Source organism: Petaurus breviceps, unplaced genomic scaffold, assembly GCF_028583685.1.
Source record: "Petaurus breviceps papuanus isolate PSGF00001 unplaced genomic scaffold, PetGlider_PUasm1.0 76, whole genome shotgun sequence".
NCBI lineage: Eukaryota > Metazoa > Chordata > Mammalia > Diprotodontia > Petauridae > Petaurus > Petaurus breviceps.
In genome coordinates this window covers 29200311-29216381 of record NW_027186473.1, presented here as the reverse complement: position 1 = coordinate 29216381, position 16071 = coordinate 29200311, and the positions used below count along the sequence as shown (strand labels likewise).

Genomic DNA, 16071 nt, shown 5'->3' with positions numbered 1-16071 from the left:
TGTGTGTGTGTGTGTGTGTGTGTGTGTGTGTGTGTGTGTGTGTGTGTAGTGCTAGGTCCTGGGAAGGCAAAGACAGAACATTTTTAAAATCCCTGCCTTCCAGGAGCTCACAATGCTTGCACAGATATTTTTTTTCTTACTACCAGACAATGCTTTTTAACTTTAGTCTTTTAAGTCAGTATCCCATATCTTCAGTTACTGATTCCAGTTTATCAGACAAATATCCAAAATTTCTGTCACTTCCTTGAGACAGAACATAGGGTCTTGCATTGCTTCAATTCTGAACCTAAGAGGCTTAAAACAGGACTATGGAACACTCTGGGAAAACCTGTGGAAGGATGAGGCAAAAGAAAAAGTCAAGATGGAAAGCCAAGGGGCCAAAGCCAAGGAAGGAGACGGAAAGGCAGAGAAACATATCTGACTTTACAAGCTTGTCCAGCACCGGCCTGATGTCAGTCGATCATTTTAAGTGTGAAGTACCAGTCAGATTGCCTTTGAAGGTTTTTGGTGTTGGGGATTCATTGTCATTTTTACTTGGAAAGGTCATTAGAGAGTAAGTTAGAGAGAGATAACTCTGTCTCTCAGCTCAGTGTGTTGCTTCTGTAAGTGTGCCCTCCTGAAAATAAACTACATCTGGCAACCACTTGTGTGAATTACCCAAATAAAAGCCTCACACTGTTAATGGAGCACTTTTGTACTAGAAAAAGAAACCATTAGATTTGATGTTAAAAGAAACTGCTACTGTCACTCATTCGATTGATTGCATCTTTTATTAGGTCTTCCCTGAATTATTTTATACTGCTTCTCTCTTAATCTGTTCCCCTTTGTTGGGATATTCAGAATGTATATTTTGAAAGCAGTGAAGAAAAATGTAAGGAAGGATAAATTTCCAGATCGTAAAAGCCTTTTTTTCATGAGTGGAATTAAGAGTCTAGTTGTCAAGTGGAGTCTAGAATCTAAGTGTAAATTTCCGGGAGGGAGGATGATGTTGTAAAGGAGAGCGGAAAGGTATAAATTTCAGCTCTATGGTGGGCAGGGGGAAGGAGGTGAGAGCAAATGGAAACTAACCAGGGAACATACATCACTTTACTGTTAGCTCAGTGCCCATGCTCAAAGAGCCCTGCTAATCGTTTCCAGAGTAATATTTTCAGAGACTAGGAGCAGACTCCACTCAGCAGGGCATGCTCTGTTTAAAAAGGCCCTCTTTATCAAATGGCAACATCTAAGATAGATATTCTGGCTTCCATGGAAGGAGGAGACCTAGGTTTGAATACATGCATCTTCATCCTTTATCTGCCCTACTGGAATGGTGTCAACACCTAGGTGACAAGGAGTGTGACACAAGAAAAAAATTGTGATCCCAAGTGGTCCATGTAGGCAGTGGAGGATTGGGTGAAAAATTGTTAGGAAGCATAAATGGCTTGACATGCAGCTGGTGATTAGGACACATGGGGCTCTGAGAGACAACTCATAATCACCATGACAAGTTGTCAAGTTTCAGTATCTCCCTGTTTTCCATACTGAACCTAAGCTGCAAGCATGTTCACCCTCTGTGGTTCAACACTAAGGCTCCCTAGTTAGATGGCCTCAGCTCTTCTATTTTGCTATTTAGAACCGCACTTTGATTGTCTTGGCAGAATCTCATGCTTTTACTTATAAACAACTTATAGCTGAAAATATTTTTAAATGGACAAGGCTAAATGTGACATACAAATGATAGGAGATTTCAGCTGACAAAGGGAAGTAGAGAGGAGATTCAATAACAAAGAAGTTACCCCTTATCTTCTCTCCCTGATTATCTTCAAGATGATTAAACTAGTATAGCACTCTATATCCAAGTGATAAAATAGAAAAAAGGACTGATTTGGAGTCAAGAAAACTCATGTCCAAATTCTGGCTCTGCCCCCTTGCTCCTTGTTAATACAACAGTTTTTTTGGAAGAAATCAGGGCTAAGTGACTTGCCCTAGGTCACACAGCTGGGAAGTATCTGAGGCTGGATTTGAACTTAGGTCCTCCTGACTCCAGGGACATTACTCTATCCACTTGCCACCTAGATGCCCCAATAGAACACTGAGCAAATTACTTTCTTGATCTCAGATTCCTCTCTGTAAAATAAGGGACTTGGACCAGATGATTTTTAAGGTCACTTCCAGTTTTAAATCAATGATTCTAACTATTCCTCATAGATACTGTATCATTAGTCAAAACAATAGTTGAGTATAAGACTGTCACAATTAACCACAAAATTTTAAGATCATAGACTATAAGGGACATTGGAGACCATCTAGTCCAGGTCCTTTATTTTACAAATAAGGAAACCAGGGCCCAAAGTAGTTGTAACTTGTCCCAAGGTATACAAATGACAGATCTAGAATTTGAACCCTTGTCTCCAAATCTAGAAGTCTTTCCACTTCCTTACATTGCAGAGTCCATCGTGGGCATAGCATGGCATTGTTACTTCTCCTGGTGGTCTCACAAACCAAACAGCCTTCCTTGCCAGCCACAAAGAGTGATATAAAAGGTTAGGCTTCAACTTGAATCCCACCTAGAGGGGACATAGGACAGTAATCCCCTAAACCATTTCTCAGTGCTGGTCAACACATTGTGGCCTATCTAAATTTCTTTTACAGGCTTTAGTTCTCAACCTATTTGTCCACTGCTCCACTCCAATCAGCTACTTTCCCACCAAGGTTCCCCTGAACTACTATGAGGTAGGAGGTGGAATTCTAGTTCCTTCTCTCCCCTCTTAAATAAATATTCAACCCTTTCTAGGTTGTTGTTTTTTTTAAAGCAATTGGGGTTAAGTAACTTGCTCAAGGTTACACGGCCATTTATTTCTGGGTGTGGTGCTAAGTATCTGAGCCCGGATTTGATCCCCAGGTCATCGCAACACTGGAGCCAGTGCTCTTACTCGCTGAGCCACCTGGCCACCCCTAAGCAATTGGGGTTAAGTGACTTGCTCAAGGTTACACTGCTAGGTGTTTCTGGCTGGGTGCTAAGTGTAAGAATTTTTTTTTTTTGCTTTTTGGAGGGCAGTTGGAGTTAAGTGACTTGCCCAAAGTCACACAGCTAGGTTTTGTGTGTGTGTGTGTGTGTGTGTGTGTGTGTGTCTGAGGCCAGATTTGAACTCATGTCCTCCTGACTACAGGGCCAGTGCTCTATTCACTGTGCCACCTAGCTGCCCCTCTAGGGTTTTCTATAGAGCTATATAACAAGTAATTATAGGGAAATCAATGAAAGTTTAAAAATAAGTCACAAAATTCTGGCAACTTTTAAGAGTCAGTCCTGGTCTTGGTTAATATATCCATGGATCTGAGAGCACACCAAAGTTGATGCTTTTTCCAGTAATTTAGACCTTTACATGCCACGCTGCCTTCTCATTCTTTGTGATTTTTGTATTCCATAAATGACATGACACTAGGGTCTAGGAACCATCCTTATATATCTTGATATTGCAAGGTGATCAATGGAACATAGGGGCTATTCATCAATTATCGATTGTACTCATTAAATAAATGTTGAGGCTTCTTTCCTTGTATTATATCTCTGATACCTTTTGCACTATTTCCCTTTCACGGTTCTTCATTGGTAATCTGTTGTAGCCTATTTCCATATATAATTCACTTCTTCCTTGAGTAGCTTTCTATTCTAGTTTTTCAGATTCTATGCTATTTTATGATTCAAAGTCATATAAAAACCATAGTCTTTATTGGAATTTAAATAGTAGCCAATGTGATCTTGCTTAGCCCCTCATTAGATCTTCAGTGGTTTACCCATTGGTTCTTCTTCCTGAGAATCATCATCTACCACAATCTTTTTGACTGTGTTCTTATCGTTAGGATTGGTGTTCCTTATCCATTTCCTGCAACTCCAGCACCTCTCTCTGAAACTTTACTATCTATACCATGGCCAGAGGGAGTAGCAATCCAGGGAGCAGCAGTAAGTTTTTTCAATACCAAAGCTATGGAAAGCATAGAGTTAGGCATGAATGAATGACACTGCAGGCCCATTGTGGGCAAACAGAGGCAGCATAAAGTTGGGAATTTATAGAAGAGCAATCAGTGCCTGATACTGGTAATTACTAGACTATTATTGTGTAATCCTTGAGCTGACTTTTTTTATTTGATCAGAGTGATTCAGAGTCAAGTAATAATAATAGTGATAAAATACTTGAAATTTTCAAAGGTATTTTATGTACATTATCTTATTTGGTCCTCACAACTCTGTGAAGTGGGCACTACAGGTATTGTTATACCCATTTTACAAATGAGAAAAATAAGGTATTAAGAAGTTAGGAGATTCCCCATTTCACAAACTGAGGCAATGGCAAAGTAAGTGGTAGGGTTTGAATTTAGGGCTTTCTGATTCCAAATTCAGCACTCTATCCACCATGCCAAGCTGACTCTTTAACTCAGGGGGGAAGGAAAAGCTAAGGCTATATGATTTGAAATCCCTGACAGACATTGCTGACATGGATGTGATTTTCTGTGTCTCTCCCACTACACTGAATTCTAGAAATGGAGCCAGGAAAAATTTGTTGAGCTTGTATTTTCCCTACCCTGGAACCTGTTTGTTGTTGCTATCTTTGAGACCTTCCTGGTAACTGGGGCATAAGCTTTGAAGTGTACTGGAGCCATTGAGGAAAAGGCCTTTTTAGACAAGATACTACATAACTGAGATAACAACTGAGATTCTTCCCCATTGACCTCAGGAGTTCAGGATGTAACATTTGGTTTCTGAGTCCATTCAGGGGTAATCCAGTTTGGACAAAGGACTCGAGGTTTATTTGCATTAAGGAGTTTCTAAACTAGTAAATAGATATGTCATCATCTTGCATCATCCAAAAAAACCCACAGATTCATAGATTAAAAACTAGAAGGATGTTGGGACCTAATTCATTTCTTAACACACCTGCCATAGGATTTGTTGGCCTTAGCAATGATCCCAGGAGTGCAATATAATGTGTCTGCATTTCCAGACCTCTGTGTTCCCCACAAACCCCAGACAAATGTTTTACATTTACTTATTATCCAGAAGATGTTGATGCAGATGTTGCTGTTGACACCATATGGCAGTCACAAGTCCCAGCATTCCATCAGGAAACTCACACCTGAAAACACTTTAGTTGAGAAACTGTTGCAAGGAGGGAGTGAATCCATCCACAGAGGGAAACTTATTTCTGTGATTCCAGCTCCTATGTTGTATAGATTCTCTAAAGCATTAGTCAAGACATTTGAACAATTTGTGTTGGGAACTGGGTTTTGAGATATAAGTTCGGAAAAAAAAAATATTTCCAAAGAGGGCAGGGGAGATGAGTTTTTTTTTTTTGAAGAAATTGGAAAGGGGAACAATTTTGGTTTTCTCTAAATATGAACATTATGGAAGTCATGGAGAGTGGATTCAAACATCTTATTCATTTTGGGTTCTAATTAAACTTTCTTGGGAATATTGTTGGAATATTCCTTGGAAAAGGAAAAAGAAAGACAACATTTTAAAATCTGTTATTTAATAGTTTTAAGGCAGAGAATTGTTATGGGGTGGGGGTGGTGGGGCAGGAAATGAAAATAAAGTAGATTCCTGTCAATTGGAGAATGGCATCAAAAATTGTAGGAAAGGAATATGATGCAATACTGCAAGATAAGAAAAAAATATGAAGAAATCAAATAAATGTTTATATAGATTTATTTATGTGTATTTATACAGTGTTACATAAACTGAGAGAATGGTCTATACAATGACCACAACAACATAAAAGAAAACAATATTCAAAGACATCAGATTATTGGGGTACATATAACCTTCTAGGTCTTTGGGTGTAGCCTTTTGACTGACTCCAAGTTTTACAGAACAAATCCTTTTATTAAGGGGATTTGTTCTGTGAAGTTTGGAGTCAGTCAAAAGGCCAAACTTGAGGACCTCAAGGGCCACATGTGGCCTCGAGACCACAGGTTCCCCACCCCCTGTTGGATCAAAGCCATGATTGATCTTGATTTATAAAGTTGGGTTAATTAATAAATCCTGTTATACAGGGTTTTTGTGAAGATCAAGTGAGATAATACATGTAAAGTGCTTTGCAACACTCAAAATGCTCTAAAAATTAGAGCTATCAATATCATTGTTAGTGTTATTCTAGAGGACTGATGAAAAGCACTCTTCCCTCCTCTCACTGGGGAAGTGGTGGACTATAAGTACCAAATGAGTTATCTGAGGTCTTACACAGAGAATGTATTTGGATTTAACTGTACTTCTTGATTACAAGAAGGGCTCTATTGAGGTTAGGGTACTGAGAAAGGGGGGGGGGAGTAATTTTTTTTTTAATTGCTGCTAGAGCCCAGAAAGGTGCATTATAATTATATTTACAAAAGATGTAAGGGGAGGCAGTATGTTGATCAAAAGAGAATATATTACAGAAAAATTGAAAGATCACTGAACAAAGAGTCAGAAGACCTGGATTCCAAAATCCCTGTTTATTTTTTCTATCAATAGCTGTGAGAAAATGGACAAGCTGCCTTATTTCTCTGAGCCTTTAATAGTAAAATAGAAAGAATAATGCTTGTGCAACTCACCTTGTTATAAGAGAACATCTCATAAACCTCAGAGGTCTATATAAATGTTGAGTTTTTATTATTGTTTTTATTGGATTTTGGTTATTATTTTATTAATTATTTTTGTTTTATTAGTTATTAATTATTTTATTTTTGTTATTATTGAGAAGCAGCATGGGGTAGTACATAGGTCTTCCTGATTCTGAGATCAGTTATCTATCTCCAACTCAAATTGCCTGAGCCACACACTTACCCTGGACAAGTCATTTAACTTCTCAATGTCCCAGGCCACTCTATAAATTGCAGAACAAATGGCAATCTGGATTACAAATTCCTTCTCCAGCTGTCCCCTACACCAATAAAATCAGAGCTCTTGACTCCCCCACCCCACACACCCCCCCCTGGCCCAAACAAAAAAAAATTACTATTATAATGAAGCAGTTAGACTAAAGGACTATACGGTCCCTTTCTGATCTAAAACTCTGTGAGATCTGTCTTTCTCTAATCCATACGGCACCTATCTCCTGTCAGAGAGTTTGGACTCAAAATGTGAAAAGAGAGACATGCATTTTTGGACATGAGTAATATGAAAACACATTTTGTTTTGCTGTGCTTTTTTTTTTAAAAGAGGTTTGTTTTTATGCATCTTCAGTGGAGAAATGGGAGTTGGAGAAAGAGGAAATAAATGCTTATTAATTTAAAAAAAAATAAAAATAATTAGTATGATAATTAGAAGTTATAGGAAATGGGTATTTGGACTTTTAATTTCACACATCTAGGCACTACTGGTAAGGAAATAACCTCTACCAAAGCAAAGAGGTAACTACTTTGTAATGTACAGTCAGAGAGATTGTGATTTATTCAAAGTTATACAGCCACTGTGTGTCAGACACAGGATTCAAGCCCAGGTCTCTTTGAATCTGAGGCCAGCCCTTTATCCATTATTCCATATTTCCTCTTTCCTTCATAATTCTATATATGAATATGTGTGTATAAAATGTATAGATCATATAAGATGCATGCTCATGTATAATTCATTTCTAAAGATAATACCATCTTCCCCATCCCCCTCACCTCATTGTAGACATTTGGGTGAGAATTATCCTGGGAGATGACTCTCGCTTTGGAAAAAGGCCATCACCATCACCTGGTGGACCAGGTCAATAGAATATTTTCCCTTATGGCTGAGTAGTCTTTTTATAAGACCAACCAAGGAGATGTAAGTAATGGAAAATACTTCTCCTACTTTCAACAAGTGGGATTTTCAACTGCTCATCACAAGACTTCAGGAGGAAAAAAATAAATTGAACCCAGTAAAATAAGAGACGTAGAAGGGAAGTTGTGACTCCCAAAATGGATAGAAACAATTTAAACTATTTTGGCAAAGCAAAAAGTGAAACAAATGTTGGAACTTGAATTTTATGAACTTTAAAAACACTAGGTTGATCACCTTTTTTCTTTGTGGAAGTTCAGACTTACAGGTGGATAAGGGAGGCTGAATGCAGAATTATTTGATCCAGTAGGTTAAGTGGTAGGTAGGAGATAATAGAGGATAAATTGCTAGCAGATGTTGTTGTCAGTTCATGAACGGACACTGCCAAATCAGTATAGGCTATTGGGATATCAGGATAACAGAAATGGCTTTCTCACTCTGATTGGATGTTATCATTCCGTGCAGAGGAAAGCTAGCAAGCTATTTACAACTTCTTGCCCAGTACTGCTGAAATAATGAGCTTGAATAAATTAGAATTATAAACTAAATAGAGGTAGAATTGTGGGAAAGTTGCGAGGTTGAATGAGGAGGTATTGCTCAATGCCAAAAAAGAAAATTAATGAATCTAGAAATTTTAACAGTATCATTATTATTATTTCATTATTTATCTTACTGGCTGGGTTAGAGAATTCCAGAACTGTTTTTAGTTTCATTGTTTCTTTAAAAAAAATCTATTTTTCCAGGAAATATTCCCATTATATATGGGAAAATTTCAACATACTTTCACGGGACCATAGATGCGAAGATATTGCATCATCCTTGGTTGGTTCCTTTAATATCAGGCACAGGTGGGCTCTCAGACACAAAATCTCAAACATAGTCCCACCAACTAGCCTGAGGTCAACCTTCCTAAGGGGTCACCAAATGCTGGTAGTCTGACCAGTTCAGGATCTTCAGTCATAATCTTCCACCATCATACAATGTGATTCTTTTGTCCTGGTAACACAAAGGACAAGACTCACTTTCTTTAGACCAATGTCCTATAAAATTGGATCAGAAATTAAACACAGACTCACAACAAAGGGAACAAGTGAGTCAAACACTAAATATTGCAGGGAAAATGGTGCTAATGAAATACAACAGTTACACACATGACCTCCAGAGCACTTTCTACCTCAGAGTCATGCCTTTGCAAATACCCCTCCAGCATGCCTGGAGCATGACCTTGTTTTCATAAATAGCATAGAAAGGAATTTTATAGTTTTATAGTTGATAGTGCAAAGCCGCTTCCAGATGGGATGAATGGCTCTCCAGTGATATTACTTCACATTTGGGGCATGACCTACATATCAGTCATGATCAGGAATCTCCAAGATCAATGGTTATAGCCTTATAAGTCTTTTCTTTGGCCGTAGGTAGGTACTATTATTAGTGGGTCAAGTAACTGAGACTGAAAGAAGTTAAGGAAAATGCATAGGAACACACAACTAGTAAATGCCTAAAGGAGGATTTGAACTCAAGTCTTACTGATTGGAATTACTCTGTATACTACAAAATAGTGGGTATAACAGCTGGGAGTTCCAGTCAGCCAGTGCCTTATTTTTATTGATTCTATCCAATTCAATAAACAATTTTTAGACATCCACTATATTTAAGAAACTGTTAAGTATTGGGCTACAAAAACATTTTTAAAAGTCCCTCCCCTCAAGAAGCTTACATTCTACTAGTTAATATTAATAAATTTTAACAAGTATTTCTTCACCAAAAGTGAATCTTTTCCCAAAATGAATCTTTTGTACAAATTCCCTTCTATATCTAAATTAGGTGAATAGTTGCCAATCTTATTTAATTATGTAAGTAGAAATAAATTCATTTCTCTCATTTAAAAATAATCACCCTTTCACCTCCCCTCCCCCTAAACCCTATGTACCTCAAAAATAACTTTATTAAATATGTAAGCTCAATAATTTAATCATTTCTCTTAAAAAGAAATACGTGCCTAATTGCATGTGTGCTTTTGTCCCTACTTATGAGTTTACACCAGTGTATATGTCTGTGTACTTATAAGGTATGCCCAGAAAAGGGGAGTTATTTTCAAGTGCTCATTCTGTCAAATAGTCACTGGGGTACTTTTCAACTCTGACATTCTGTGATTCTATCCCTTTATACTTCGAGAAAAGAAAGGAAGAAAGAGAGAGAAGAGAGAAAGAGACAGAAAGAGACAGAAAAAGAGAGAGACAGTGACAGAGAGAGAGCTTCACCTCAAATAGCAAAACTAAAACGTCAGATATTTGATAAAGAATTTCAAAGGTCTGGTCTAATACTAGCAAAAAAAATAACTAGCATTTGTATAGCACTTTAAAATTTGCAAAGCACTGACCAAATATTATATCATTTTATCCTCACAACTCTAGGAGGTAGGCGCTGATATGGTTTCCATTTTACAGATGAGGAGATTGAGGCAGGTAGAGGCTAATGACTTGCCTAGGGTCAGTCAGAAAGCATTTATTGAGTACTTAATACATACCAGGCATCTAGAAAGTGTCTAAAATTGGATTTGAACTCAGGTGATCCAGACTCCAGGTCTCCCATTCTTTCCACTGAGCTTTTTAGCTTCCTAGAAAAGGAAAGGAGACAAGCATTTAATCACTTACTATTTGCCAGGCACTAAACTAAGTGCTTTACTATTTTATCTTCACAGTAACCCTGGGAGGTAAGTGCTATTACTATCTCTCTTTTATAGTTGAGGATACTGAGGCAGAGAGAGATTAAGTGAATTGCCCAGGGTCACAAAGTCAGTAAAGTCTAAAACAAGATTCAACCAGTCTTCCTGACTAAGAAAAAAAATGAAGGGAATGGTTAACAATAGCCAGTTAATCTAATTTATAAATAAAGGTAAATGAGATCATTGAGTATACTGGACTTAAAACACCCACAATTGTTGCTTATATTGTTGGTTTGCTTTGTTGTTTTTTTTTAAGAGGCCATTTACCTCTTTCCTTTGTGTTACATGGATACAGCTACTCTTTGAAGAACAGCCCTTTATTGAACTAAGTGACCACATGATAAGGTGTTAATTTGGTAACTATAAAGTTGGGGGTGGGAGTCCTGAATCTTGATCAAGCTTTTGATTATACTGCAAGTAGTCTGAAAATGTCTGTGATCATTCTCTATCTCTCCACATTGAATTATCCTTTACTTGAACTCCAGCCAAAATTTGGTCATTTATCTCAAAACTACATGCCATTGTCAATTTGATTTTTTGTTTGCTTGTTTGAAAATAAGACCTTTTATCTCACTTATTTTGCTTCAATTCTCCTACACTACCACAATTGAAATCATTGAAAGTGTGTATATCATAAGCCACACAATATTAAGGGAGAGAAGGAAGAAAAACTGAGAAAACAGAGATAGACAGAGACAGAGAGAGAGACAGACAGACAGACAGACAGACAGACAGAAAGACCTTCCTCCGTTTGTTAATAGCCAAGTCTTTGGACCTCAAAATACCAAACATCAACTCAAGGGGAAAAAAAAGGTTAACAGTTGCCAATACAGTCTAGGCTCCCTTAATTTCATGCACTGTGACTTCAACCGTTTCTCCATTTCTCATTTTATTTCTATAAAAGTAGCTTCATTTAAAAACAGGGAAACTGCATTTCATGCTCTTCAGTTTCATTAGAATTCGACAAAAGGCACCCACCCAAAAGGCTTCTTCTCCTAATTAAAATAGCTACGGCCTATGAAAATATTGAAATGATGAGTCAGAAAGGAATCTGACACTGTATATTTTCTAGAATTTTATTATTATCATGGCATAAAAAGGAAGGTACTGGAAATTAAGATCTGAAATAACAGGCTGAAATGTGTGATGGAAAGCATAGAGGGAAAGCCCTCTATGTTCATAAGGTCCTTTGTAGATGTTTGGAAAAAGCAAGTAACATGGTTCTCTGGCTTTGATTCTTCATTAAGAGTAGCACATTGCAGTTCCTCCCAGAAAAGGCTCCTTTACAGAATATTAGCCAAGGTAAAGGGTTGTCAGAGGCCCATTTGTTATAAATAAATTCCAGAAAATTTGACTGCTGAGAGTCTTCATCATAATTCAACAGGCGTTCTAGCCCATGTTGGCTAATGGGCACTTGAGATAAAGTGTTACCAAGAATAAAGGTTGGTAAAATTTAATATGTTATTCCTTCCCTCCAGCACCTGTAAAATATGCCTGCTTGATGGACAGGCACCTCTTACAAAGTAGGCAGAAGACTGATAGACTTCTCAGAGACTAATCCAAGAAAAGACTATTCTAGCTGGGTTTTTAGCCCTACTCTGAAGACATGCTGAGATTAATATCTAAAACAAAGGTAATCTTTTGTGATTCACAAGCAGGATTTTTATGATTTTCATTTCCTTTGTATTCAAATCATCTAGCTACTTGGTCAGATTCAGTAAATTAATAGATAGAATGACATAGGGAACAGAGTACCAGCTCTTCAGTCAGGAAGACCTAGGTTTGAATCTTGCCTGAGGTACTTCCTAGTTGTGTGTTCCTTAACAAATCTCCTAACATCTTTGTACCCCTTTGTATTCCTCTATAAGATGGGGATAATAATAACACGTGCCTCCAAGAGTTATTTCGAGGCTCTAAGGAGATAATAAATTTAAAGCACTTAGAAAAATTTAAATTGCTCTATAAATGTTTACTATGTAAGTGGTATGTCCTATAGTTATTGTTTTAAAATCCTTATTTATCTGACTGAAGTTTTGTAATAATGAACTTGTTGCCTTGATTATTCAAAAATTGTTTCTACCACCTTAGATTATCACAATTGATCTCCTAAGAAACTGTTGGGGGGGGAGGAATGGAAAATTTAAATAAAGAAAAGAATGACAGCCCTCATCTTAGTAAACTCAAGAACTGTTTTCATCTGATTTAATGGCACTAATTTTATTTCCTGGACTCTAGATAATCCAAACCAGATGTGCATTAAGATCACACAGCAAAGAACTGTGAACAAGAGGTAGAATAGATCTCAGAAGCCATGTTTATCACTTCCATTTTACAGATGAGGAAACAGATACTCAAAAAAGAGATGGGACTTATCCATGGGCACACAGGTAATAAGGGGCAAAGCTAGCATTTGAATTCAGGTCCTTGGACTTCAAATTCAGCAAATGTTCTACTGTATCCTTCTGCCTCCCATCAAAAGAAGATCATTACTGAAAAGGGTCATATAAAATGATGATGTATAGGGTTAGGGGTGCTCAAGACTCCAAAATACCAACACTCCAGGTCCTGCTGAATGAATTCAACTCAAGTCTTCTCTCAGCCAAAGAAAAAGCAAAGTTTATTAAAAGTTTGCTTGTATTGGACACAGATTAAGTCTGTGCTAGAAAATTCTATGGCACTCTCACACCACATGGGAACAAGATGGGGTCTTATATACAGAAAGGTGGTGGGAGGAATCTAGGGGTGGTCTAGGGGAAGAGTTTGAGGAGGGTCTTCAGGAGGAGTTAATGAGGTCAGGTAACAGTTGATTTGGGTATATTTTGATAGGTTCAAGGGTGGGAAGTAGATGGACAATGGAGAGCCAAACTAGTAAAAAAGATTTGGGCAGAGGCACAATGAAAGGCTTATAAACTCATGCAAATACCTCATCAAATGGGAAGATTCAATCAGAGTTCAAGGGGGTTCCCAGAGCCTGCACCTCATCAATTAAGGCCTTGTCATTCCATTAGTCAAACTAAAAGAGATCCTTGGCATGAATATTGTCATATAAATTTCAGACCAAGTGAAGATCTCCAAAGTGGCAGGAATACATAATTTCCAATATTATGAAGTTTCAAGGCTTAATTATACTCAAGAGTTCTTCAGGTGAAAAAGGTCCAAGTTCACCACTAAAGTGTTTGGTTTTTAATTTCTAATACCTACTTGTTTCCTATTAGTTCTATGATCTTGAGTAATTCACTTCTCTTATCTGGACTTCAGATTTCTCAACTGAGAAGGAGGGTGTTGAGTAGATTATCCTGAAGGTTCATTCCAGCTCTAGAGTCTAGAATCATATGCTTATCAAAAATAAGATCAGATAAATTAGACCCCCCCCCCCAGAATTCAAACCAGAGGTGAAAATATCTTCAAATTTTAATGTATTTGTGTTGCTTGTTTTTTTCCTCTTCCTTTTTATTCCTTTAGGAAATGTTTTTGTTATGAGGTAGAGGGGAAGAAATGCAGGGGGAAAATCTAAGTGATATAAAAATTATTGTGTCTATGAAATCTATTTTTAAAACTATATCAAAGGTAGTATGTTACAGTGGCTAGAATGTTCCACTTTAGAACCAGATTAAAAACTGAGTTCTTATAGATATTAGTTTAGTGATTATGGTTGGTTTCAAACATTTGTAAAATAAGGATCATAATATCTATAGTGCCTACTTCACTGGTTGATTATAAGATTTACATGAGATCATGTATTAAAAAGGACTTTATAAACCTTGAAGTACTATATATATGCCGTATGCTGCTATTATTCTTATCATGAGTATATTCACCACTGTCTAAGAAAACAGAGCCTTGAACCCTACCTCTCTCTCTCATCCCCCATATCCAATCTATTGCCAAGTGCTGTCATTTCTACTTATGTGATCTCTCTTGTACATGGCCCCTTCTCTCCTCTGACACTTCAACCATCCTAGTACAATTCTCATTACTGCACTCTTGGACTACTGCAATAGTCTGATGTTTGTTTTCCCTGCCTCAAGCTTCTCCCTACTCCAGTCTGTCTCATGCTTGCCTCTTAAATTGATCTTCTTAAAGTTCAGGTCTGATCATGTCATTCTCTACCCCATCCTGATTCAATAAACTCCAGCAGTTCCCTCTTACCTCCAGGATCAAATTTTAAATCCTCTGCTCAGCATTTAAAATCCTTTATAACCTGACTCTTTCTTCTCTTTCCAGTCTTCTTTCTCCCTTCCACATAGCTCTACAGTCTTGGTGATGCAGTATAGGCTTTGGGAGCCCCCTGGAGCTCTCCTTGAGTCCTAGAGGTACAGGCTCCAGGAACCTCCCTTGGACTCTTGATTAAATCATCCCATTTGATGATGCATTTGCATGAGACAATAAGCCTTACATTGTGGCTGAGCTCAAGCCTCTGTTACAAGACTTCCTACCCTCTGTTACTAGACTTCCCACCTTTGAGCCTATCAAAGTGTCGATCCACCCTTGAACTGACCTAGCCCACCATTGTCTATAATCTCCAGATGGCCTCCCACCCTTAATCACTCATTGATCTCATTAACCCCTCCTGAAACCATGTCTAGATTCCTCCCGAAAACTTCTGTATATAAGACCCTGTCTTGTCTTCATGTCTGTGAGAGCACCATGGAAGAGTGAGAGCTCCATGGAAGAGTGAGAGCACCATAGAATGACCTAGCACAGACTTACTCTGTGTCTAAATAAATTTATTTATAATTTTTATAATTTATTAATTATATAATTTATAATTTATAAAATTATAAATAAATAACTTTAACTTTTCTTTGGCTGAGAAGATTCAAGTAGAATTCATTTGGCAGGATCCAGCATGTTGGTATTTTGGGGTCTCCAGAGCAACCCTAACCCTCTTAGCGGTTACCCTCTTCATTGGGATAGTGTTTTCCTTACTGTTCTTCACACAAAACATTCCATTCCTGATTTTATCCATTTTCACTAGCTGTCTGTCATGCTTGGAATTCTCTCCCTCTTTATCTCTGTCTCCTGACTTTCCTGGATTCCTCAAATAGCAGATAAAAATCCCACCTTCTACAAGAAGACTTCCCCAATTCCCTTTAATGCCTTACCTTTGCTGATTACCTCTATTTCATGCAGTATATATCTTGTTTATATCTGGTTGTTTGCATGTTGTCGCCCCCAAGCAGGAACTGTCATTTTCCCTCCTTTGCACCCCCAGTTTTTAGCACAGTGTCTGACCCATAATTAGCACTTAGAAATAATGCTTGTTGGATTGACTATAAGATAGGAAGACAGAAGGAACCATGTGCTAAAAGCACACCTTTAGACATTGTGACAGAGCCACTTAATGTTTGATGGGGCCAACCCTAGCAGAGTGATACTGTTATTGTACCAGAGGTAAATGTTGGATAGTTCCTTTTTGACCAGTGGAATCATATAACCATTGATCTGAAATAAACTTTCCAGATTATCTAGTCCATTCTCTTATTCTAAAGATGAAGAGTCAGAAGTCCAGAGAGGAAAGGTGACTTACTCAAAACCAGACTAATGACCATTACAGAGCCCAGATGTGAATAGGTTCATCCAGTAA

At 37.7% G+C, this 16071-nt stretch overlaps 1 long non-coding RNA gene across 1 annotated transcript in view; it reads right to left on the bottom strand.

The window, feature by feature from the left end:
• LOC138174770 (uncharacterized) overlaps positions 1 to 16071 on the bottom strand; it is a 96458-nt gene that overhangs the window by 65628 nt on the left and 14759 nt on the right. The window contains exon 2 of the long non-coding RNA XR_011171816.1: positions 10287 to 10376. This is a non-coding gene — a long non-coding RNA (uncharacterized lncRNA). The remainder of the gene's footprint in view (positions 1 to 10286; positions 10377 to 16071) is intronic.